Below are 25,996 nucleotides of genomic sequence, written 5' to 3' on the forward strand. Positions count from 1 at the left end.
TGTGTGTGTGTGTGTGTGTGTGTGTGTGTGTGTGTGTGTGTGTGTGTGTGTGTGTGTGTGTGTGTGTGTGTGTGTGTGTGTGTTTTCCCTAATAAATATTTCCCTAATAAATAGCAATTTTTTTTGTTAATTTTATTTACAATTGTTTCAATTGTTTAAAAATAATTAACAATCATCAATAAACATATCCCATTTCTTATATTCTTATTTCTTTTTGTTTTGTTTTATTTAACATTTTTTAATTGTGTGTGTGTGTGTGTATACAACAACAACATATATATATATATATATATATATATATATATATATATATATATATATATATATATATATATATATTTCTATAGTTGCTAGGGCCCTCTGTGTGGTTGCTGGGGTGTTGCTATGGTCTTTTGGGTGGTTTCTATGGCTACTTACTGCCAAAAGTCAAAATAGGCCTTCCAAGTCTCTAATATTCTGTCTCAGGTCCCTCCTGCAATGTAACTTTGTGGGGTTTTTTTGTGTGTGTTTTATCACAACCCATGGGAAAATCGTAAATCCAATTGCTTACAAATAATAGGACATCTTTCCTCAGAATTTGTAACATCTTTCATATCTGAAGGAAGAGTTAGGGGTTTGTTTTGATCCTTAAGGTCAGCATAAAATGTGTGTGAGACAGATGGCCTTCAGCTGGGAGTGCCGCCTGGTTTGGTGCTCATGGAAAATAGTCTTGGAAGGTGTGTATTCAAGGCAATGTCCAGATGTTATTTTTAATTAATTGATTGGGTTTTTTAGCATGCGCTTGTGTCCAAATGTTCTTTTTTCTGTGTGTTCGTGCTACATGCGCTTTTGATCTAATGAATGTGAATATGTATATTTATACTGTACCTCTGCAGAGCCTGCTGATTGCTCAACATCCTCTCAGGTCATGTGAAATGTGAGCGGAACAGAGCACAGAATGTGCAGCTCTGGCCCTCAGCGTGCAGTCTGAGCACACTCAATCCCTCTCTCACTCATTTACATGCTCGCTCACTCTTTTTTGTTTCCACCCTCCCTCCCTCCCACTCTCTCCTCGCCCCTGCCTGCGCCACTGCACTGCTACGCATGACATAATGGGCCTATTATTGTGCCTTTTTGTTTGATTGTGACTTCAGCACATTCAGACCTGATACAGAACGTGTTTGTGTTGGAACATCATGATAAAATCGCTTCTATACACACCTGAATGAGTAAGATAGTGTACTTCTGAATGACAATGAGGGTCAATCCTGTTACGCAGTATACCTGTTATGTATGGTATTACCTCGGCCAATCCACAAAATTAACTACATTTTTATAGTTTTTCAACCACTTATTAAAATTGTATTATCATCTCGATTTTTGTAGTTTTATCATACAGGTTTTTAAGGAAACAAAAATAACCCCCTGGAATGTTTTAATAATTAAAGTGCAAGTTTTTCTTGTTTAATTTTATTTAAAATATTTTTTTAACATTTTAATTATTTTAAAAGATTAATTTTTTTACTTATAAATACAGGTCTGTTACGTTTGTATATGATGAATTTTACTTTTGAATACCCCATTTGTATTTGTTTATTATTATTATTTATTAGAATTATTTATTTTAATATAGCTTTTACTTATGCTAGTTTTATCTATTAATATGTTTGTTAATTGTTAATTTTTTAGCTTTTTTAAATAAGTGAATAACTACAAAAATTATCAAACATAATAAGTCTACTTGTACACTATATGATAGGTTTGCTTAAGGAACAAACCAAAATTTAAGTCACAGGGTCTACTTTTATGATTCCTTTTAAATCCTTTTCGTGATTGACAGCCTCAACTCCCATTCACTTTCATTGAATGATGAATAGCAGCACACACACTCTACTAAACATCTAATTTTGTGATCCATGTAGATTATTATTTTATTTATTTTTATTTTTGAATTTAAAAAAAATCTAGCCCTGGCCCTATTTAAAATTTGAGGGGTGTAAACCTTTTATTGTGCTCACAGAGTCATGATAATCAATGATTTCCTAAATGTAAAAATGTATGTTTTATCCAATATAGTATTACGTAAATAATGAGAAGTTGAAATGACACATGACCATGTATGCTCTCTGAATCAGTCAAAGCCCTGATGTAGCAGAAGAGTTACTGCAGAGTTGAACATTACAGTTTTTTACAGTCGCTAGGACACATTTCTCAATACTTAGGTCACTTTTTCAAAACTCTTCACACAGTGAGCACAACAGAAGTATATGTGGGCTAAACTGTGGATCATTTATCATTGCTTTGGCACAAAATGCATTCAATGACTACATCTTTCAAATTACATTAATTGTTTTCTCACTTTGACACAACAACCACCAAAACTCTGTGTACTTACAGGCCAATTTACACATGCTTACATACTGTTTTCAAAACTGTTAAACTTATGTTCAAAACAATAACATAATACAAAACTGAATATGACAGCAATTTGCAACATTTCTACAGTAATATTGTAATGAAATATATTTCGAATCTAAACACGAAATGCTATAAAAACAATTGGACCAACCACAGCTGATTTCTATTGTCTCTGTATAGGTGAATGGTGTGTACAAATTCTTGTATTTTGTAATTAGTCTGTGCAAAAAAAAAAAAAAAAAAAGACAAAATATATTGAAGCATACTGCATCATGTCTGATTCATTCCAGTAAAATATATTGCAGTGAATTCTAAACAGTAGAGAGGTGTGCTTGTTTTACAGAAGAAAACATTGTATAATGCTACCTGTTGTTAGTGTTTTTAGGTCATTGTTTTGTGGGTGACAAAGTGTGTTTGTTGTCTGTCAACCTTTGCTAGTGTGATGGAAAAATATGTTGATTTGAGACATGTATGAAGTGATATGGTAGTTTTAGTGCATTTTGAAAGTGAAATGAACTGCTGTGCCGAGCTAAAAGTTGGTTTGGAGGACTGTGTGAAGAGTTTTGAAAAAGTGACCTAAGTATTGAGAAATGTGTCCTAGCGAATGTAAAAAACTGTAATCTCAGACCAGCGGAAACAAACTCATTGTGATTACAGGGTGATGATACACTGAGTTCCATAGATACACAATAGCCTCCCTCCTCTACCCTAGAGAGACTCAAACCTCATCCACAGGACCTTTTCTGCTTATTAGTGAGCTACTTCCTGACAGGAGCAGTCGGGTTTCAGCAGGATGCAGGATGTGGTGGGGGCCGTGGTGAGGGGTGTGTGGTTGTGTGTGTGTGTGAGAGAGAGAGAGAGAGAGAGAGAGAGAGAGAGAGTGTGTGTGTTATTATAAGAAACAGCTCTGAGGCTTTGCGTTCACATGGGAAGTCAGTGGGGAAAATGGGCATCCAGGGTTAACTCAATACTGACCCCTTCACATGAATCACTCTCATTTCCCTCTCATTACACAAGCCATCAGCAGACCCTCAGCATCAGGGCTGAGTGCAGAGCAGACACTTTCTATTTTTTAAAAGGGGGCGGAGTAGACAAATCCCTAAGACAGATTGAGATATATTTGTGGAAATAGTTTTGAAGCACTTTAATCGGTAATAAAACATATAGGCTATTCAAATCCTTTAAATTTGTCCTGTTAATCTTGGATTTGTCCTGTTAATCCTGGATGGTGGGCATGTGACCCACAACCTTGTGAATTATATGATTTGATGATGAAAATATATAGGGATTGACATCCAGGTCAAGATTTCAAGTCAGCTTGATTATAATCATGCATTTACTGCCATCTTGTGGCCGAAGATAGAAAACAGTGGCCTATTTCAGTGGGCTTCCATCCTTCCGTTGACTAGCCTGCATAGTTGACTCTACAGTAGGCTATGCATTAATATTTTTATAATATTATTTATTTATTTTTTACGAAGAAAGTTCTCAATGTAATTGAGAGTCATTACTGTTTATTAACTAATTCATTATTTTACTTGTTATTGTCTTTCAGACACACCCATATGCTCTTAGGTGTATTATGCTAGTAATCTCACTGTAATCTTACAAACAACATTTTATATGCAAGTCTATATAGTACAAACACCAGCAGCCATTAATTCTATCAAATGGTATCAAACAAATAGTTTCAATAAGCCCTTCTAAACCCAGACAGCAACATAGTGTCAGCCCAGATCCGGCACACATCTGGTATGCGTGGAATCCACATTATACCAGATGTGGCCCTGATCTGGGCCGACATATGTTGCTGTGTGGGAACAAACTAATTTAACCAATTTACTTTGGATTTTTAATGGATAATGATTACAAATATATTTAGTTAAATATTTAACTTGGACGTTTGAAGGCTAATATTCTGTCGAAGATTCCTGCGTTATGTATAGCCTAGTGTAAAATGTACACACATTTAAGTCTTTATTCTGCAGTTGTTTGCATTGTGGTCTAGAAAAGACGCTTACATTGACACAATAGCAAAGTAAACATATTTTTATATTTTATTTTTTATATACTTCGTATTATACTCACTGATAATACCACATATTTTTCAAAATGCACAATTAAAAAAACTGCTCTCTCTAGACCAGACCGCGTGAGGGCTTGCCATAGCAACAAAACTGTACAGGCGCTACTTTCTGAGCTACTCTCGTATCACTCCGCGTGCATGTTAAGTTGGCATCATCTAGCAACCCTTGTTATGAATTTTAGTTTATAAAAAACGCATTTGGGGACTTCCTTATTAATTCTATGGTGAGCATAAACATTTTGATAGATAGCTATAGATTTATGTGACTCCTTTTAATGTAAGAAAAGTAAAACATCGGTCGCATAAGAACCACGAAAAGACCCGAGATATGCCTACAAAGAGCACAAAAGAGAGGGATGTGATAGAACCATAAAAAATGTAACTTGGATAATATTACTGGTTTGGATTTGTCTTTTTGCTAGGGTGATTGTTTCTTACATTGTTATGGAAAATGTTTCATTCAGTAGGTAGGCCATGCTAAATAAGCAAATGTAACAATTAGTGATTTTTAGTAGGCCTAGTAATTTTCTTTAGTTATAAGGAAGATAGGCCTGATAACTAATAAAATATTTAATATACATATATAATTTTTAATTATTTATTTGGTTAGAAAGGAAATACCCATTATTTTTCTAAATTATTTTGCGATAATGACCGCACAATACATCCCTTGTAATAGGCCTAGGTAATAGGTATAAAACGTAGACAGTTATGCAGTCATTGTTTACTAGCATAAGTTACATTGATCAGGAAGTCCTCATGATGGCACTATTCCCACAGCAATCTGGGATGTCAGGCAGCCACACTAATGCTCCTATAAACATAAGACCATCTGCGTTTTGCTGAAATCTACAGGCAGCTATTACATGGAATTAAACCTGGATTCTCTGAAATTTCTGGTAAGGATCACAAATATACTTGTATGATATGACATGCAATTCGATTCACAGTGTGATGCAACTGAGAAAGACACAAGGTAACTTGACAATAAGGTTATCAATAAGGCTGTAGCCTACATGAAACCATCAGTGAGGCAAATGACAAGGTCACTGGTGAGGGGACCGGTAGAGTTTTCTAAGGGGTCACTGATGAGGTCATTGCTTGGGTCATATCAGGAAAGATCTGACCGATTAGATTGTTGCTGAGATTTCAGTTCTGGTCACTAATAGCTGTTTAATGACTGTCTTGATTGGGTTTAAAATTGGATTTTGCCTGCTGTTCCAGGGATAATGGATGAAGTAATTGATGTCACTGGAAAGACAACTGATAAGTTCACCTGTAGTTCATCAATGGCTGTACCAATAAGGTGGTAAATGAACTAATAAATAAGCCCTGTTGAGCTTGTCTGTGAAATCCTCAAAGAAGTTTTAATAGCTCAGCCGTGAAGTAATTATGATTGTCATTTATGTAATGTGGGTGCTTTTGGCAGCAGAGTGGTGTAGTTACTGCACTGAGGTTAATGATGAGGTCACTGCAAAATCTATCATTGACTTCCACCTCTGAAATCCCCCTTTAAGCTATTTGTGGGGTCATCACAAAAAATAATGGTGATGTAATCTAATTTGATCACCATTGCAAGGCTAAGCAATAAAGATTTTTCTTTCTTCTGGCCAATTGGGACAGTAGTTTATTTTTACTTTCTCAGCTAACACTTTCATTGACTCACAAGTGTATGATCAATTTTTATTTTTAGCCATATATTTAGATAATAATAATAATATTTATATAATAATAATAATAATAAATAATAATATTTATAAATGTTATAATTATATATACACCAGACTCGGAGACAGAGATAAGGTTACAACCAAACTTGGTATTTATTGATAGTGTTGAATTTAAAAGCAAGCAGATGAGTAATGGAACAAGGTATGTGTAGGCTAATATTCCAAAGAATAGCTAACCAAAGATGGCTGGGGTATAAGGGAGATTCAAAAAGTAAGTAGTCTGTTTACCGTAGTTGAGACCAGACCAAGAGTGACTGGCTGTGTCTGAAATGGCATACTCTCTTGAGTAGGTACTTATTCTGAATAAGTAATTACTTCACGACTGCTAAAAAAGTACGTTCTATATAGCATGAATGTGTGTAGTAGTATGAATGTAATCCGGACGTACTACATTCGCCATGTTACCCTTATCGTGTGACCTTCCTGCGTCAGTTGTGTTGCTTCACCTCCATTCACCAATCCTCTTCTCTTGTGGCCTCATGAGATAGTAAAGTGTCCACCGCATGCATACTTCAGAATCTCCCCGGAAGAAGTAGGTAAGCCGGGTACTTTTTGCCTACTCTTTTATGAGTACTGAGAATTCGGAAATGCTTATTTTTGTCACATAGGCTACTGTTTTTTGCCTACTATATAGTAGGGAAGTATGCGATTTCGGATGCAGCCACTGTGAGGTGTGTGGTCTTATCCTGGTGCAGATTGGAGTGCTGATCGGATACGGAGTGAGTGCAGATGATGGACAGTAGGAATAGGAATGCTGGGAAATGTAGTTTCTGATTAGATGACTGGGCTATTGAAGATGGAGAGCATACGCGACCATAATATGTAAATATTATGTTAATAATTATGTCTACAATATTTTTTTTGTATTTTACAAATTATACAGCTGTAATGTAACTCAATGAATTAATTTAGCTGGAAAACAATGCTATACTGATTGGTGGTTTGTAGTTCATTTTGATGCTTTCAATACTATCACAACAAGTCATTATTGCTATTAAACAATTATTATTATTATCTATGTTAAATTTAAGTTTTCAAGCATAAAATGCATGTTAGAATCAGCTAACATAAAATTTTCAGTTGCAATAGAGCTCTGGATGAAACTCTCTCACCCCAGGCCATCCTCATTGCTGAATGATGTTTTATTGCTCTAGTTTTGCTTGGTTGTACGTTTTATGGTATCCTGTTGCTTTGCTAGTTTAATCCAGTGCCTAGTGTAATCCATTCATTTACTGCGATAACTCTGAAGCTAAAGAGAGATTTCGAGCCTTCCTGCATGGATCACCCTTTCAAATAGCAACTAATGACCTTAACACAAGGGAACTGTGCTGTGCTTTATAAAATCCATTTGAACCATGCTTACTTTAAGTATATTCCAATGCATGCCATTTTGCATTTTAGTGGCAGATGTTATAGTGTTAATATCTATCACCAGACTGTTTCTCAAATGACTTATTGAAGCTTTGGTGAGTCGGGTTGGCTTTAATAGCTCATTTTGTTGGATCTAACTCTCGACTGTCTTTCCAGACCAGTATTCATTTATACGAGTGCTTCAGACGTGAAGTAATGGCTTTAAATAATGGAGCATGCTTTTCAGCAGCAGGATGGGAGGGAACGCATCAGGCTCAGGCTCATTAAAGCTTAAACTATATCTGAAATCCACTTGGGCTTCAGGGATGTGTTGGAGGGATCAAACCCAGTCGGTCCCAAAACAGCTCTGTTGGAAGACTCGAAGTGAAACCATGAACACTTGTGTGAAAAAAGCTTAGTATTTTGAATCATATGGGGTTGTTTACACAACTTTTTATGTGTTTTGGCCGTTCATTTACACGACAATGGCGTTTTGAGGCCTAAAAATGCACATTGAAACTGAATGTACCCTTAAGAAGTCAACATCTTGGCATATGTGCACCCTTTGTCCAGATGTCCATCTGAATATCATACACTTCTGATAGTGAACACAAGCTGGATTTTTAGATATGATCTCCTCTCACTTGTAATCCTTTAAAGTTCACATCCAAAGAATATACTTGTATATTTTGATATGAAGCAATATTGATAAAGTCATCTCTATTTGTTGACAAATGTATGTTATTTAGTGTATAGACCTATACCTTAAAGCAGTGATTCTCAACCAGGGTACTGAATTGATACCCTCATCACACGATTCGATACATATAATGATACTGAACACACGATATGATATTATTGCGATACTCCAAGACATATGGTAAAAGGTTAAACAATTTTTTACTGTTGATTAAAATGCTAAATTTGGTATTACATTGGGGGTGTAAATGAATAGTTTTGAACTTGGTGCTGGTAACCCAATGCACAGGACAATAATGACACCAGAATAAAAATATTCATGATTCTGAAGCTGAAAATACATAATAATTTTAGATGAATATGCTTGCACTCTGTCACTGACTAGATGTTTTTAAAATAATGTAAGCCACTTTTTACTGGTAACAAAAGAGATTTGACATTGGGACCCACAAATATTCACCTATTGCATTATTATACATTATATTCAACATTATACACTCACCTAAAGGATTATTAGGAACACAAGTTCAATTTCTCATTAATGCAATTATCTAATCAACCAATCACATGGCAGTTGCTTCAATGCATTTAGGGGTGTGGTCCTGGTGAAGACAATCTCCTGAACTCCAAACTGAATGTCAGAATGGGAAAGAAAGGTGATTTAAGCAATTTTGAGCGTGGCATGGTTGGTGCCAGACGGGCCGGTCTGAGTATTTCACAATCTGCTCAGTTACTGGGATTTTCACGCACAACCATTTCTAGGGTTTACAAAGAATGGTGTGAAAAGGGAAAAACATCCAGTATGCGGCAGTCCTGTGGGCGAAAATGCCTTGTTGATGCTAGAGGTCAGAGGAGAATGGGCCGACTGATTCAAGCTGATAGAAGAGCAACTTCGACTGAAATAACCACTCGTTACAACCAAGGGATGCAGCAAAGCATTTGTGAAGCCACAACACGCACAACCTTGAGGCGGATGGGCTACAACAGCAGAAGACCCCACCGGGTACCACTCATCTCCACTACAAATAGGAAAAATAGGTTACAATTTGCAAGAGCTCACCAAAATTGGACAGTTGAAGACTGGAAAAATGTTGCCTGGTCTGATGAGTCTCGATTTCTGTTGAGAGATTCAGATGGTAGAGTCAGAATTTGGCGTAAACAGAATGAGAACATGGATCCATCATGCCTTGTTACCTGGTGGTGGTGGTGTAATGGTGTGGGGGATGTTTTCTTGGCACACTTTAGGCCCCTTAGTGCCAATTGGGCATTGTTAAAATGCCACGGCCTACCTGAGCATTGTTTCTGACCATGTCCATCCCTTTATGGCCACCATGTACCCATCCTCTGATGGCTACTTCCAGCAGGATAATGCACCATATCACAAAGCTTGAATCATATCAAATTGGTTTCTTGAACATGACAATGAGTTCACTGTACTAAAATGGCCCCCACAGTCACCAGATCTCAACCCAATAGAGCATCTTTGGGATGTGGTGGAACGGGAGCTTCGTGCCCTGGATGTGCATCCCACAAATCTCCATCAACTGCAAGATGCTATCCTATCAATATGGGCCAACATTTCTAAAGAATGCTTTCAGCACCTCGTTGAATCAATGCCACATAGAATGAAGGCAGTTCTGAAGGCGAAAGGGGGTCAAACACAGTATTAGTATGGTGTTCCTAATAATCCTTTAGGTGAGTGTATATAGTAGTTTAATGCAGTACTGATGCTAAAACTAAACTTTTTTACTCACAAACTTTAATTTTTATTTTGGGTGAACCATACACAATATAGATTGTCACTATCCATGATACATATTGTTGCCTTTTTGTATTGCAATATATTGTGACACGATATATTGACACCCTATTATCCAGTAAATCACAACCAACTTCAAAAATCATGTTGTGGAAAATGGGAGGGAAAAAAGGTTGAGAACCCCTGCCTTTAAGTCTTTACAAAAACTAGAACATTTCCATCATAATTGTATAGGACAACAGATACAGTTCAGTAAACATTTGGTTAAAATGTATATTCATTATATTGTCTAAATGTATGCTAGAGTCAACAGCTATAGGAAAGTGATTTTAATTTTAATGTGGAGGACAGGTTTCACAAAAAGTATTCAAATTTAACTTTTAAATTTGAACTCAAAACCTTATAGTTGCTGACAAAATAGCTCATGTGACAACTAGCCCCGGTTTGTTTTTGACGTGTGCCTTGGCTAGTGTCTATTTTATTTGCAAAAAATATGTTTTCCGTTGAGTGGTTGTTGAGTTTGAGTGACAGATGTTGGGTTTGTGTATGGTGGATAGTGCTGTATCAGTCAAACTCTGTGACAGGCTAAATCCAGATTGGCTCCATCTATCACATCAAACTGACACAGACACAGAAAGAGGGGAATACATTCATCTTATTCACTTTAAAGCAGCCTATATTGGAAAAAAAAAAGAAGGAAGAAGAAAATTTGAACTCTTTAACATTAAAACAATGTTCACCACAATTTTGAATGGGAAAACGGTTTTAAATATTGGCTTGTAAATGATTTTTTCTATCTCGCCTTACACATACGCTTACCAGCTAAGCTTTTTATGCAGGAGGATGGGAGGAGATTTCTTTGAAGCCTTGCAGCTTGCGTGTCTGGTTGTCATGGTAACATTCAGTGACCTTGTCCAATTCCTTCTGTCAGTATGCACATTTGGGAGATGGGGGAAGCCTAATCAGGGTGTATGTGGGCGAACGCATGGCTCAGAGACGGCCTAGTCTGTCTGATGCCTGGTGACACTAGATAAAGCCCCGAGGAACATTTAGACACATGACAGCACACGCGCGCACACACACAAATACATGCATACGTGAGTACAGGATGAATTCTAAACAGCATTCAATTTGACTGTAAGGCTGAATTATACGGATGATTATTTCAGTATGTTTGCAAATTTTTATATTTTATTTTAGATCAAATCTCTTAATATGGTTTTATCAAAATAATATAAAGAACAGTTAAATGCATGTGCTCATGGGTGTTTTTGAGTGATATTTTTTTGCCTAATTTAATCAACACAGAGTTGCTAGACTCAAATATTGCTGATGCAATACCTATTGTAAGTGCACACTGCCTGAGTTTAAAAAAGACATTAAGCCATTTTAGGCTATTTGTAGATTTAAATGTATTTGTAGTTGCTGCACTCAAAAAATTACAATTTCTCTTTTCTTGATCTAACACTTCATATTTCAACCTAAGGTTTTCAGTCAGTCATATTCCATTTATCCACACTTGAATAAAACCAGTGAATTCAGATGTGTCCTCATGAAGCACATTTTTGTTACTTGACAGTGCAATTTTACAATGTTGGTAAAGAGGTTATTTTATAATGTGTTGTAAATCATTTAAGAATTGGCAAGCTACTTATTTGAACAAAACTACAGTAAAAACAGAAATATTATTTCAAATACAATTTATTCCTGTGATGGCAAAGCTGAATTTTCAGCATCATTACTACAGTGTACAGTGTCACATGATCCTTCAGAAATCAAGAAACATTTTTTATTATCAATGTTGAAAACAGTTCTGCTTATTATTATTATCATTTTTTATTTTTTCAAAACAAATTTTCAGGATTCTTTGATCAACAGTTCAAAGTTCAAAAGAACAGCATTTATTTGAAATATCATAAAAAGCCTTTACTTTCTTCCATTTTTGATCAATATGTGCTTGCTGAATAAAAGTATTGATTTCTTTTTCAAAAATCTGAACTTTTGAATGGTTTGATAAAAATGAATTTTTATAGATATTTAAAGATAACATTTTACATTAACAATAATCTTAACATGATATCAAAGTAAAGTAAAAATGCCTTAAGTCCAAGTATGGTCTTAAGGCATTTTTACTTAAAGGGTTAGTTCACCCAAAAATAAAAATTCTATAATTAATTACTCCCTCATGTCGTTCCAAACACGTAAGACAAAAAAAAAAACGTATTCTCGTCACTTCACAAAATTATTGAACCACTGTAGTCACATGGACTATTTTAACAATGTCTTTACTACCTTTCTGGGCCTTGAAAGTAGTAATAACATTGCAGTCTGGGGGTTCAAAAAACTCTTTCAAAAATATCTTAATTTGTGCTCTGAAGATGAACAAAGGTCTTACGGGTTTGGAACAATGTGAGTAATTAATGATATAATTTTCATTTTTGGTTGAACTAACCCTTTAAGTCCAAGTAAGACTATTCTATAACTTTCCATGGCAGCTTAAGAGCCATGAGGATGACTAACTATATTTGTTTTTCTCATATTTTGATAATAGCGACAGAACACTTCTCGAAAGGTCATTTGACACAAAAAATTACAACTTTTCATAATAACCTCATTCTAACCCTTTTTATTTCCACAGATGTCTTGCGTGAGATCAAATCTCATGGTAAAAGTTCACCACATGAGAGCTTGGACAGTGTGTTAAGAAGTGACAAAGAAACAACCTAAACTAAACATGTAAGTCATACACACCACAGGATGTGAAAATGATGTGGAGTCCAGCGGTTGCTGACACACTCATTTGTCAGTGTGACCTTGCTTCACTTCCATCAAGGTTCTGCAAAGGTACCATGCCTCCCCTGGTGACGCTAAGCAATTATGATAACATAAAAAGAAATATCTGCAGATAACTCAAAACCCATGTCCATTATCGCCAAATATGGCGCCTTCATTACCAAGACCGAGCAATCTGTTCCACATAAGAGAACCCATTTATGCATTCAATAGGTGCATGGCAGGCAAAATTATCTTGGCATGAGGTGAGAGGAGAACTGTCTGTAGCCGAACAAAAGCGAGGCAGGGAAGTCAAACTGTTAGTTAATTAGTTGAGCGGCTTCGCATTAACCTTTGACGTTACCTATGTAAATGCTGATGAGTGTTACTGTGCCCTCGGTGCAGGTGATGGACAAACATTGGTGCTATACATGTACTTACTCAAGGACACTCTCATTATTGTGATATGAAGTCACAACTCTCCGTTAATGAGGTTGTTTTTAATTATTGTTTTATTTAATTATTGCCTCCAAGCTGCTGTATTATTTTAGAAATCGTGTTGTGTCCCTGGTACCTTAATGAATCTTGTTTCTTAAGTAAGAGATTTAGTTTACAACGGCTTATAATATACATTGGATAACCTGTTAACTATACAATATATGAAAACATTGGCCTGCGGCCACAGTTTACTTTAAATTGGCCTTAAATTTGATTTAAAACCCCTTATATTAGACACAACATAGGTGGGTCTAAGCATTTTATCATGTTTTATTTTGTAAAAGGATTCAAACAAATTAACAAAAGGATTGTTCACAGAATCACAATCATAGCTTAATTTTTACATTTTCAGATAAGTGATGTTTGCCTGTGCAAAAGTTGCTGCCATAATGACAGGATGTTGTGGGTGGTTACTAGTTACCAGGGTGTTGCTAAGTGGTTTCTAGTGGTTTAAGTTTTCTGAGTGATCTTTACTATGTTGCAATGTGGTTGCTAGAGTGCTCTTGGTGTTCTTACCATTCACACTAAGAAGGGTATATATAACAATAACTAAATTAGTTATGTTTTTATTGTTCATCAGCTGGAAAAATCGCTCTGAGAGTGATTCCAACAATATCATTCCTCTGCGTCGTTATTGATTCTGGTTGTAGTGTGGACTTTTCTATTGTCTTAGAATTAGAACGATTATTGAAATTGTCTTTTAAGGGCCAAAATCATTGACCGAAAACATAGTTCAATTAACCAATAATGTAATTACAAAAACATTAGATTTGGTTTTAGTTTTTGGCTGAAATAAAAAAAATTAATTTTGGTGTAAAAAAAATAAATAAATAGAAATTGGTGCATCACTAATATCGATTATTAAATCTTTTTGTAGTAATTCAAAGTCCCTATGACATTCTGATGCTCCTTCAGTTAAAATCTATTTATTCAGGATTTATTTATTTATTTAGCCCATTTAATCGTATGCTAGGCAAAAATAAGTCTTATCTCTTCAACACTTGAAAAACAGATATTTTGAAGAACTGTTTGTGCTCATATACATTGAAAGTCAGTAGGGACCAAAACAACATTGGACCCCATTGGCTTTCACTGTATGGACAATCAAAGCATTTTTCAAAATATCCTCTTTTGTGTACTAAAGACGTGATGCATTGCTATAATTATCAGCCTTGGTTTGAAAAGACCTTAATTCAGAAGAGCCCAATTCCAAGTCCTTATGATATTCTGACACTCCAACAGTTGAAATCTACAAGACCTTTTTTGCCCATTTAATCGTATCTGCTAGACAAAAATAAATCGTATCTCCTCAACACTGCACACAATTTGAGGCATGATATCTGTAGCATGATATCTTTTGATAACTACCAATGTCATTGTTAAAGTACGTTTTTTTTATAGGCAGCCATTCCATTCCAATGAGGATGCACAGTATATACAAAGTGAGTGCACTGTGTATCACCCTCTGACCCCCTCCCCCCTCCACCTCATCAACTGAAGTAACCATTCTGACCTTTAGAGGATGCTATTGTCATCAGGATGTGGCCTATTTGTGAACAAACTTTCTTATTCTCACTTTTTCCTCACTTGTACTACTCTCTGTGCTCACTGGATCCCTTCACCTGCACGGAGTGGTTTTCCATTAGTGAGGAGCAAAAGCAGTTCGAAAAAGAGAGGGATTGTGCGCATATTTATAATGCTACACCAAATGGCTCCCCGACACAGGGAAGCGTGACCGTGAAAATGGATTATCGTGCAGAATCAAGCCAAACACTGTCAAGAGTGTGCTGCGCTGATGCTGACGTTAAACCGCTTACAAACACAACCGCAACTGCACCTGAATCACTCCAGAGATTCAGATTTTGAGACTGTCAACCTAATTTTTCAGTGTTTCAGAGGCTTGTAAACATAAGTGTAACATAACTCTCTTTCTTGGTCCTTATTCAGGATTTACTGTTAAGGAACAAGATGTTGTTGTTTTTTTTTATTAACTATTGAACTAAAGGAACTAATTAAAAGTAATTGGAAAATCTGAATCGATCTGGCCGACCAGACCTGTGGTGTGATTAAAACTGTCTTCTACACCCAATCAGACAAATCAATGTCGTTTTATCAGTTGTATTTCCTGAGCAGACTCAAAAGCAGGGTCGTAACCACTAAAGGGATAGTTTACCCACAAAATTCTAATTCTATCATCATTTACTCTCACTCTTATGTTATTCCAAACCTGTAAATTTTTGTTGTTGGATGAACTCTCGCATGAAGGTGGACACAGTTCTGAATATGTGGCTACATCCTTGAAGAAACCTGACCAAGATCTCTGGTAAAATGTAATGAATCTTTTTACAGACAGTTGCATTTTAATCCCCTGAAGCAGTGGATAGTATAAAAAATGTGTGAAACAAGAGATCTCTGTGACCCGACTGATATCCTCATTTGGCCTCTTTCTGTTTCCCAAATCATCCCCACATGCTACTAACCACAAACACATTGCAAGGTGAGGTCTTTTTAAACAGGGAGGGTCTGTAATTCATTACCTGTCATGACAACACCTCGCAACGACAACCCACCTCCTGTGATAGATTAAAGGGGGATTTCAAGGGGAATGACTTGGCAACTGTGCTCAACTCTCCTAATTGTAGGTTTGTCTTCCTCTATTCCCCCGTCCCTTTGTTTTTTAAATGATACAAGTTTGTTTGCCCTTTCAGTCCCTCTAACCCTCAGTGTGTGTGTGTGTGTGTGTGTGTGTGTGTGTGTGTGTGTGTGTGTGTGTGTGTGTGTGTGTGTGTGTGTGTGTGTGTGCGTGTGCGTGCGCGTGCGTGTGCGTGTGTGTGCGCGCTAGTACATTTTAGCATGTCTTCATGCTGTTGTGGTTATTATCTCTTTGCAGATAATCTGAAATGGACTGTCAAATGCTGTGCATGTCGGAAATGACCACCTTGCACGTTAAATCGGAGTCTCAAAAGAGTTCATTCTGCAGTTGTTCAGATTTCAGCGCAGCGTTATAGGAAATAGTTGTTCTGCTTTAGGAGATAAATAAATAAAACAGGCAGTAAATGAAGGGTGGGCTCTGTGGAGGAAGCTCATTTCATGGCCCAGTGTGTGTGTGTGCTCGATAATACGTAGTGCTGGGATTTTAGGGTGTGTTTGGAGCAGATTGCTTGTGGGCTTCCCTACTGTGTTGCTGCAGCTGCTAAACAGGAGAGGAGAGAAGAGAGGAGATTTAACCTCAGCGTCAGAGAAGCACAGAGGCCAAATGCACACCCTCCCTCTTCTCTGCACACTCAAGCAGGACAAGCAGCTGAAACACATACACTCGCACGTGTATTTATTGTCACACTATAAAAACAAGTGGGAGCTTATTAAGAACACGGTAACACTTTATTTTACAATGTCGTTACATATGTTACATGTACTTACCAAAGTAATAACAGTAAATCATGCATAATTACATGGAACTAACCCTCAACCAAATCCTAATTCTACCGTAACTCTATAGTAAGTAAGTACATGTAGTTAAAGGGTTAGTTCAGCCAAAAATGAAAATTATGTCATTAATGACTCACCCTCATGTCGTTCCAAGCCCGTAAGACGTCCGTTCATCTTCGGAACACAGTTTAAGATATTTTAGATTCAGTCGAGAGCTTTTTGTCCCTCCATTGAAAATCTATGTACGGTATACTGTCCTTGTCCAGAAAGGCAATTAAGACATCAAAGTAGTCCATTTGACCTCAGTGGATTAGTTAGAATTTTTTGAAGCATCGAAAATACATTTTGTTCCAAAAATAACAAAAACGACGACTTTATTCAGCATTGTATTCTCTTCCGGTTCTGTTGTCAATCCGCTTTCATGAGTCCGCTGACGTAAGACGAGCTGACATGTTATCTGGTGCGCCCGAGCTTCGTTTACAGTCTGAGGGAGACGCACGCTGTAAACAAAACAATCTTTGCAAACATGTCTAAGGATTTCGACACAGGGGAAGACTTTACTTTGTAAAGTACACCTCAATACATAAGTACACAAGTACATTAGTACACCTCATATTAGTGCTACTTGTTAATGCAAATAAACCACTATTACCACTATTATTATTGGGTTAGTAGGTTTAGAAAAATGATACTTTTATTTAACAAGGATGCACAAAAGTTACCGTTAATTAATAATCGGCACAATTATTTTCAAATTTGATTAAAAAAAGAAAAGAAATGTTACTTCTAAATCTAAATGTAAAGATTTAGTCAGTTGTTATACTAATAATACAAACAGTAGTGCAGTGTATCTCAAAACTATCCAAAAAAGAATATTATGCACATTTTTCATTGCAATACATAGTATGTGAATGTACATTAGCATCATCACTATAATGTTAAATAAAAGTTCATCCAAAAATGAATATTTTGTCATAATTTACTCACTTTCCTGTTGTTCCAAACTGGTGAAGCAGAACACACAAGATATTTTTCAAATATTTTTCAAATATGTTTGTTTGTTTGTTTGTTTGTTTTGTTAGTCAATTGGGTAGAGTTATAACATTTTTAAAAATGCGAAAACATTTCCACAGAAGAAGGAAAGTCATACAGGTTTGGTGGAGGGGGAGTAGATGATGACATTTTGGGTGATCAATTCCTTTAAGTGACCAAACAATTTCAAACTAGGTTAGTGTGTCTTTTACCATGATCCAAAGTTGTTTTCTCCACTCCCTCAGATTGGCAGTCCGTAGAGAGCAGCATCATAGAGTGAAACGCCATGAAGCAGACTGGATCTTCTTCTGTGTCAGAAAGACAGGCCAGCGATTCACACTCACACACTGCTCTCATCCAGCACAGAGCAAATTGTGCATGAAATTGGTTCAGAAAACATGAACTGGAACGATCCCATCTTCAGTCCCTTTTTGCTGGGTCTGCAAAAACCGTGTTGGCTGTTTAATTGCAAAGTATTAACACGCCAGTGTTGCATGATGGGAGACTCTTGAGCTACCGATTGGCTCTCACCATGAATAACCATGGCTGTTTTGAAACATGACGAATGTTGGTTGTAAAGTTCAAATCATATGTGGCTGTGCAAAAAGCTTGCCAGGGCTTTCGTGGAAACTATTAAGTGCACATTTATTGTACGGTCTTTCTTTGGATAGCATGATAAATGACTTCACCGTGTTCACCTAAGGGATCAGTGATGCAGTGCAGATAACTAGTAATTGAACAGAACAGCATGACTATTGCCTGAGAAAAGAGCAGAAATAATATTTTGACATTATGCAAGCCCCTTTTGCTCCAGACAAGATGTTTTGGCTGTTCCTTGCTTCAAAACATTTGTTTCTGTTTATAAGGAGAAGTGAACACTTGCAATTTTTACTGTATACTTCACTTCTCAGACATCGTTCTGCTCCGTGACTGAATAACTTAATCCCCAACTCGAATAGCTTCTTTATCTTTACTTTTCTCTCACAGTCATTCCTGAGCTCAAGGTTACGGTGTCACTTGTGAAGGTGTCCTGTCTGACACAAGGCTGATATGTTGTAGTTTAAATTATATGAGGGCTAATCTGGTTTCTTGCACATTACAACTGTGGTTTACAAGCACTGTGAGTTGTTTATTCAACACAATTTTGTTCCATAAATCATTACATTCTTTCACTCTTTACGTCTATGTGTGGGTTTTGCAAATCCCATGAAAAGTATTAAAAAGAGCTTGTCACTTAACCTCAGAACTCCATTGGATCCTCAAACTGTCTGTAAAACCTCATAACTCCACCCGCCTCTATCGTGAATGAAGTGCCGCACACATTTTTGACCGTCTCTGCTTGTTACGGGTTGTTTAATAATTACTCAAGAAACTTTCTAAATAATAAAGGTTAATGTTTTATGTATTTGTGGAGCGGAGAAGTGTGTCTTACTTAGTGGAGAATTTGTTATCGAGTCATAGCCAATACTGTCTTAAACAGCCTGTGTGAAGCACTTCATCTTTATAACATGATATTTTGACACAAAAAACTGAGTCCCCCTTTAAGATAACGAAAACATAATGCAATGCACTTTGCACTTCACAGTATAAGTAATTTTGTCATGGTAATGGCATATATTATAATATATTTTATTTTGCACAACCAAAAATGTATGTACTTAAATGTGGTATCTATTTTTGGATGATCCAGTGAATCAAATACAAATATAAAAGGCTTTTTATCTCATTGAAATATTTCCTCTTTTTATTTGGAACTTGATCAATCAGATAATTCAACAAGACCAAGATTATTTATTACTGTGAAAGACTCAAATTATTATAAAATACTTAGTTCTGACCCTAAATTCTGATTGGATGGCACATTCAAAGCTGATGAACAATAACTGATATCAGTTTAACAATATTAATGTGGGAAAAAAAACTATTTCCATTGCTGCGCATATATTAGCTAATATAGAATCTACCAATTTATGTGTTATTTTAGTATTGTGTACTATAGTATTTAATCTTTTTAATTGCTTTTATTTCATTTTTTCAGGTTTTATTTTAATATTAGCTTGTTTCTGAATTGTTATTATGTGAATTTGTCATTTCTTTATATTTCAGTATATCTCTCATATTTCAGTACTTCAACTTATTTATTTATTTTATTTCAGTTAGTATTACCAAGGCAACATTATTCATTTTAAGTTTTTTAAGTTTGTTTTTCATCTAATAATTAGGTGTTCAAGCACGAAGTGCTGAAAACCTATTGTATTTGTACTGATTTTTATTATTATTATTATTATTATTATTATTATTTTTCTTCTGCCGTAAAACGCATTCTGCAGACCAAACCGTAAGGGCTAGAGAGCTGAAACTTTGTCAGATGGTAGTACAAAAATCGAGGAGAGGTTCAGAGATTATGACCCCGATTGGCCAATAGGTGGCGCTACAGCGATCAATTGCGCGAAACTGCTCATAACTCCTAGACCCTATGTCGTAGACTCAAGTGTCTTATATCACTGGAAAGCTGGAAACCTGAAGTAAAAAATGTATATCTCCGATTTCATTTCCGCCATGATAGATTTTCCGCCATTTTGAATTTTGTCGAAAAACTACTTTTGCGAACTAGTCCCTGGTTTTTCGCCCGATCGGAACCAAACCAGTGCCAAAATGTTCTCTGGAGTCTGAATATCAATAATTATCAAAAAAAAGTTGAAATTTTGATTAACTGTCGCTAGAGGGCGCAAAATGAATGTTGTGGGCGGAGCCTATTTTACTAAAATGGCTATAACTCAAGAAGTAAATGAGATAGCTTCACCAAACTCGGTACACATGTGAATGAGTTGATTTTGAGGTCACAGTAAAAAAACCGCGTCGATCTAACACTAGGTGGCGCTATAACATTAAAAAAACATAAAAGGGGGTGTGGCCACCTGACCGTTAGTCCGATTGACCTGAAAATTGGTATGCAGTGTCTTGGTCCAAGGCCCCATGTATGTGTAAAAGGATATTGGCGTATCTCAAAAAACATGGCCGCCATCGGCCAATAAAGTTTGAGCACCTGTGAGACGAGGTTAACGGAGGCCAATCGATACGAAACTCAATGGGCATGTTCGACTCATGGCCCAAGAGATCTGTAAGAGTTTTGAAAGAAATCGGCCACTAGTTGGCGCTAACGAGTTTTACGGCTCTGTAATCACGTGGTGTTGCACACATCCCCACAAAATGCATATCATTTGATAGATCTCCTCATGATGAACAACTTTGCCTCTAGAACCATTGCTGTCAATTAAACCGTTCATTAAATATTCACGAATATGTTAAAAACCTACTTTTGCGAACTAGTCCCTGGTTTTTCGCCCGATCGGAACCAGACCAGTCTTGGACAATTCTCTGGACTCTCTAGATTAATAATTATCAAAAAAAAGTTGAAATTTGGCATTTGGTTGGCTATAACAGGGTCATTTATAAAATGGGCGTGGCAAAATATAGTCAAAAGCCTATAAATCCTATATGAAAACTCAGAACTTCACAAAAATTGGTGAGCATATGTGACATAACATCCTTAAAAACCATGCCAAATTTTATGGAGATCGGACCATAGGTGGCGCTATAACTGTTAAAAAGCTTTGAAACAATGTATTTCCTATGGCAAATTGCCTGTATTTGCTGTAAATGGTGTTTTGCATTTATTATTATGTAATGTTCATATCATAATGTTCAAAACCAGTGCAGTACAATTCTCTGGACTCTCTAGATCAATAATTATCAGAAAAGTTATAACTTCTTCATTTGGATGCCTATAATAGGGTCACTTCAATATGAAGCCTTTACCAAGAAAGCCTATATATCTTCAATGAATGCTCAGATCTTCTTAAAAACAAGTCAGAACATGTGACTCTAAATAAGATAAGAAATAATGCATCTATAACAGTTAAAAATGTTAAAGTTATAACATAATGGCATATTAAGCCAATAAGTGGTATTCTACTGCCCCCTGCTGTTTAAAATAGTCATTTTGTCATGCTACTAACTAATATAATTCTATAATTGTTATTTAGACTTTATAAAATCACTATTTTAACATTTACACTCACATTTAGTCAAAATTCATCTATTGAAGTATTGCTACTGACTATTGTGGCACATTGAGAAATGTGAATCCTGAAGGAGACTTGCAGTAAACATTTTTTTCCATCACATAGTTCAAATGTCTGTATCTACAACAGAATGTGTGTGTGTAGTCCTATATTTCTGAATAAATGCTGAATAATCGGATTAATAGATTACAAAGACATTATGTGAAATGCTTATAGACCATTAAAGTATATTTTCATAATGACACATCCCAATAGCATTGAAAAAATCAACAACAACATTTGTCTTTGTGTGTTTGTGTGTGTGTGTGTGTGTGTGTGTGTGTGAGTGTGTGTGTGTGTGTGTGTGTGTGTGTAAGCATATGTCTAAATAAGATACCTGTGAAAACACTTTATTAATAAGTATAATGGCCAGCAGAGGGCAGTAGAAGACCACTTATTGGCTCAGTTTCATTTTGACAGACTTGATTTTCATCACTATTCTACACTAAAGCAAACCTGTTTTTCCATGTTAACTATTATAAGACAATCATTTTTTTTGTCAGTTTATCACTTCATGGCTATTGACACTTCACATCAATGCTAGCAATGTGGTAAATCATGGTAAATCACGATAGAAACATGGTAAATCATAGTAAATAATACTATTACATGGAGTATCATGGCAAATCATGCTAGCAATGTGATGAATCATGGTAAATCATGCTACAATCCTGGTAAATCATTCTAGAATGTGGTATATTATGGTAAATCATTCTATAACATGGTAAATCATGGTAAATCATTCTATAACATGGTAAATCATGGTTAACTATGATAAATCATGCTAGAATCATATTAAATCCTACTAGAATGTGTTCAATTGTGGTAAACCATGCTAGAGCAGGGTAAATCATGGTGAATCATACTAGAACTTGGTATATCATGGTAAACTATGGTAAATCATGCTAGATTCATGGTAAATCATACTGGAACATGGTAAATCATGAACAATCACGCTAAAATTTGGTATATCATGGTAAATCATGCTAAAACAAGGTCTATTCCATCTATGATGTCAGTGTTTCATGCTTGCTACATGAAACTTAATGTCTTTTGATGCTTTTGAGCTTAACTACCTTAACTGCCTTAACTGCTTGAACACCGCTAAATGCTGCTTGCAGCTTTAATTATTATTATTATTATTATTATTTTCCCCTAAAACGCATCGTGCAGCCCAAACCGTAAGTGCTGGAGCTCTGAAACTTTGTCAGATGGTAGTACAAAAATCGAGGAGAGGTTCAGAGAGTATGACCCCGATTGGCCTATAGGTGGCGCTACAGCGATCAATTGCGCGTAACTGCTCATAACTCCTAAACCGTAAGGCGTAGACTCAAGTGTCTTATATCATTGGAAAGCTGGACTCTTAACTTAAAAAACGTATATCTCCGATTTCATTTCCGCCATGATAGATTTTCCGCCATTTTGAATTTTGTTAAAAAACGACTTTTGCGAACTAGTCCCTGGTTTTTCGCCCGATCGGAACCAAACCAGTGTAGAAATGTTCTCTGGAGTCTGAATATCAATAATCATTGAAAAAAAGTTGAATTTTCGATTTTCGGTTGCTAGGGGGCGCAAAATGAACGTTGTGGGAGGAGCCTATTTTACTAAAATGGATATAACTCGAGAAGTAAATGAGATATCTTCAGCAAACTTGGTCCACATATTTATGAGTTCAATTTGAGGTCACAGTAAAAAAACTGCGTCGATCTAACACTAGGTGGCGCTATAACATTAAAAAAACATAAAAGGGGGTGTGGCCACCTGACCGTTAGTCCGATTGACCTGAAAATTGGTATGCAGTGTCTTGGTCCAAGGCCCCATGTATGTGTAAAAGGATATTGGCGTATCTAAAAAAACATGGCCGCCATCGGCCAATAAATTTGAGCACCTGTGAGACGAGGTTAACGGAGGCCAATCGGAACGAAACTCAATGGGCATGTTCGACTCATGGCCCAAGAGGTCTGTAAGAGTTTTGAAAGAAATCGGCTACTAGTTGGCGCTAACGAGTTTTACGGCTCTGTAATCACGTGGTGTTGCACATATCCCCACAAAATGCATATCATTTGATAGATCTCCTCATGATGAACAACTTTGCCTCTAGAACCATTGCTGTCAATCAAATCGTTCATTAAATATTCACGAATATGTTAAAAACCTACTTTTGCGAACTAGTCCCTGGTTTTTTGCCCGATCGGAACCAGACCAGTCTAGGACAATTCTCTGGACTCTCTAGATTAATAATCATTGAAAAAAAGTTGAACTTTGCCCTTTGATTCACTGTAACAGGGTCATTTAGAAGAAGGGGTGTGTCAAAACACACTCAAAAGCCTATAAATCCTAAATAAAAACTCAGAACTTCACAAAAATTAATGAGCATATGTGACATAACATCATTAACAAGCATGCAAAGTTTTATGGAGATCGGACAATAGGTGGCGTTATAACAGTTGAAAAGGTTTAAAACCATGTATTTCCTATGGTAAATTGCCTGTATTGGCTGTAAATGGTGTGTTCCATCTATGATCATATAATATTTATATCACAATGTTCAAAATCAGTTCAGTACAATTCTCTGGTCTCTCTAGATAAATAATCATCAGAAAAGTTATAACTTCTTCATTTGGATGGCTATAATAGGGTCAATATGAAGCCTTTACCAAGAAAGCCTATATCTCTTCAATGAATGCTCAGATCTTCTTAAAAACAAGTCAGAACATGTGACTCTAAATAAGATAAGAAATAATGCATCTATAACAGTTAAAAAGGTTAAAGTTATAACATAATGGCATATTAAGCCAATAAGTGGTATTCTACTGCCCCCTGCTGTTTAAAATAGTCATTTTGTCAAGCTACTAACTACTAATATTCTATAATTCTTATTTAGAGTTTATAAAATCACTATTTTAACATTTACACTCACATTTTGTCAAAATTCATCTATTGAAGTATTACTATTGACCATTGTGTCACGGACAAATGTTAATCCTGAATGAGACACAGTTCAGATCACTTTATCTACAACAGAATGTGTGTGTGTAGTCCCATGTTTCTGAATAAATCCTGAATAATCTGATTAATAGCTTGCAAAGACATATTTTAATGGTCTATAAGCATTTCATATATTTTCATAATGACTTGTGTGTGTGTCTAGATATGAGTCACAAAAGCACCTGTGAAAACACTTTATTAATAAGTATAATGGCCAGCAAAGGGCAGTAGAAGACCACTTATTGGCTCACTCTCATTTTGACAGACTTGATTTTCACCAGTATATCATGGTAAATCATGCTAGCAATGTGACGAATCATAGTAAATCATGCTACAATCCTGATAAATCATTCTAGAATGTGTTATATCATGGTCAATCATCCTATAACATGGTAAATCAAGGTAAACTAAGATAAATCATGCTATAAACATATTAAATCATACTAGAATGTGTTCAGTTGTGGTAAATCATGCTAGAACAGGGTAAATCATGGTGAATCATACTAGAACTTGGTATACCATGGTAAACTATGGTAAATCATGCTAGATTCATGGTAAATCACACTGAAATGGGGTATATCATGGTAAATCATGCTAAAATTGCCTGTATTGGCTGTAAATGGTATTTTCCATCTATTATGTCAGTGTTTAAATGTATGCTAAATAAAACTTAATGTCTTTTGGTGCTATTGTGCTTTACGGCCTTAAAGGCCTTAACTGCTTGAACACCGCTAAATGCTGCTTGCAGCTTTAATTATTATTATTATTATTATTATTATTATTTTTCTTCTGCCGTAAAACGCATTCTGCAGACCAAACCGTAAGGGCTAGAGAGCTGAAACTTTGTCAGATGGTAGTACAAAAATCGAGGAGAGGTTCAGAGATTATGACCCCAATTGGCCAATAGGTGGCGCTACAGCGATCAATTGTGCGAAACTGCTCATAACTCCTAGACCGTATGTCGTAGACTCAAGTGTCTTATATCATTGGAAAGCTGGACTCCTGACGAACAAAACGTATATCTCCGATTTCATTTCCGCCATGATAGATTTTCCGCCATTTTGAATTTTGTCGAAAAACTACTTTTGCGAACTAGTCCCTGGTTTTTCGCCCGATCGGAACCAAACCAGTG

General features: G+C 36.1%; 1 protein-coding gene across 1 annotated transcript in view; it reads left to right on the forward strand.

Annotated features, from left to right (window-relative positions):
- Positions 1-4,579: 4,579 nt before the first annotated feature.
- The window catches only part of pnp4a (purine nucleoside phosphorylase 4a), a 98,228-nt gene continuing 76,811 nt past the window's right edge, over positions 4,580-25,996 (forward strand). The window contains exons 1-2 of the mRNA XM_077203431.1: positions 4,580-4,707; positions 5,264-5,382. The gene's annotated coding sequence lies outside the window, so the exon portion shown is untranslated. The remainder of the gene's footprint in view (positions 4,708-5,263; positions 5,383-25,996) is intronic.

Source organism: Siphateles boraxobius, unplaced genomic scaffold (genome assembly GCF_051911475.1).
Source record: "Siphateles boraxobius isolate OS27281-9 unplaced genomic scaffold, OSU_SipBor_1 5, whole genome shotgun sequence".
NCBI classification, from domain to species: Eukaryota; Metazoa; Chordata; class Actinopteri; order Cypriniformes; family Leuciscidae; genus Siphateles; species Siphateles boraxobius.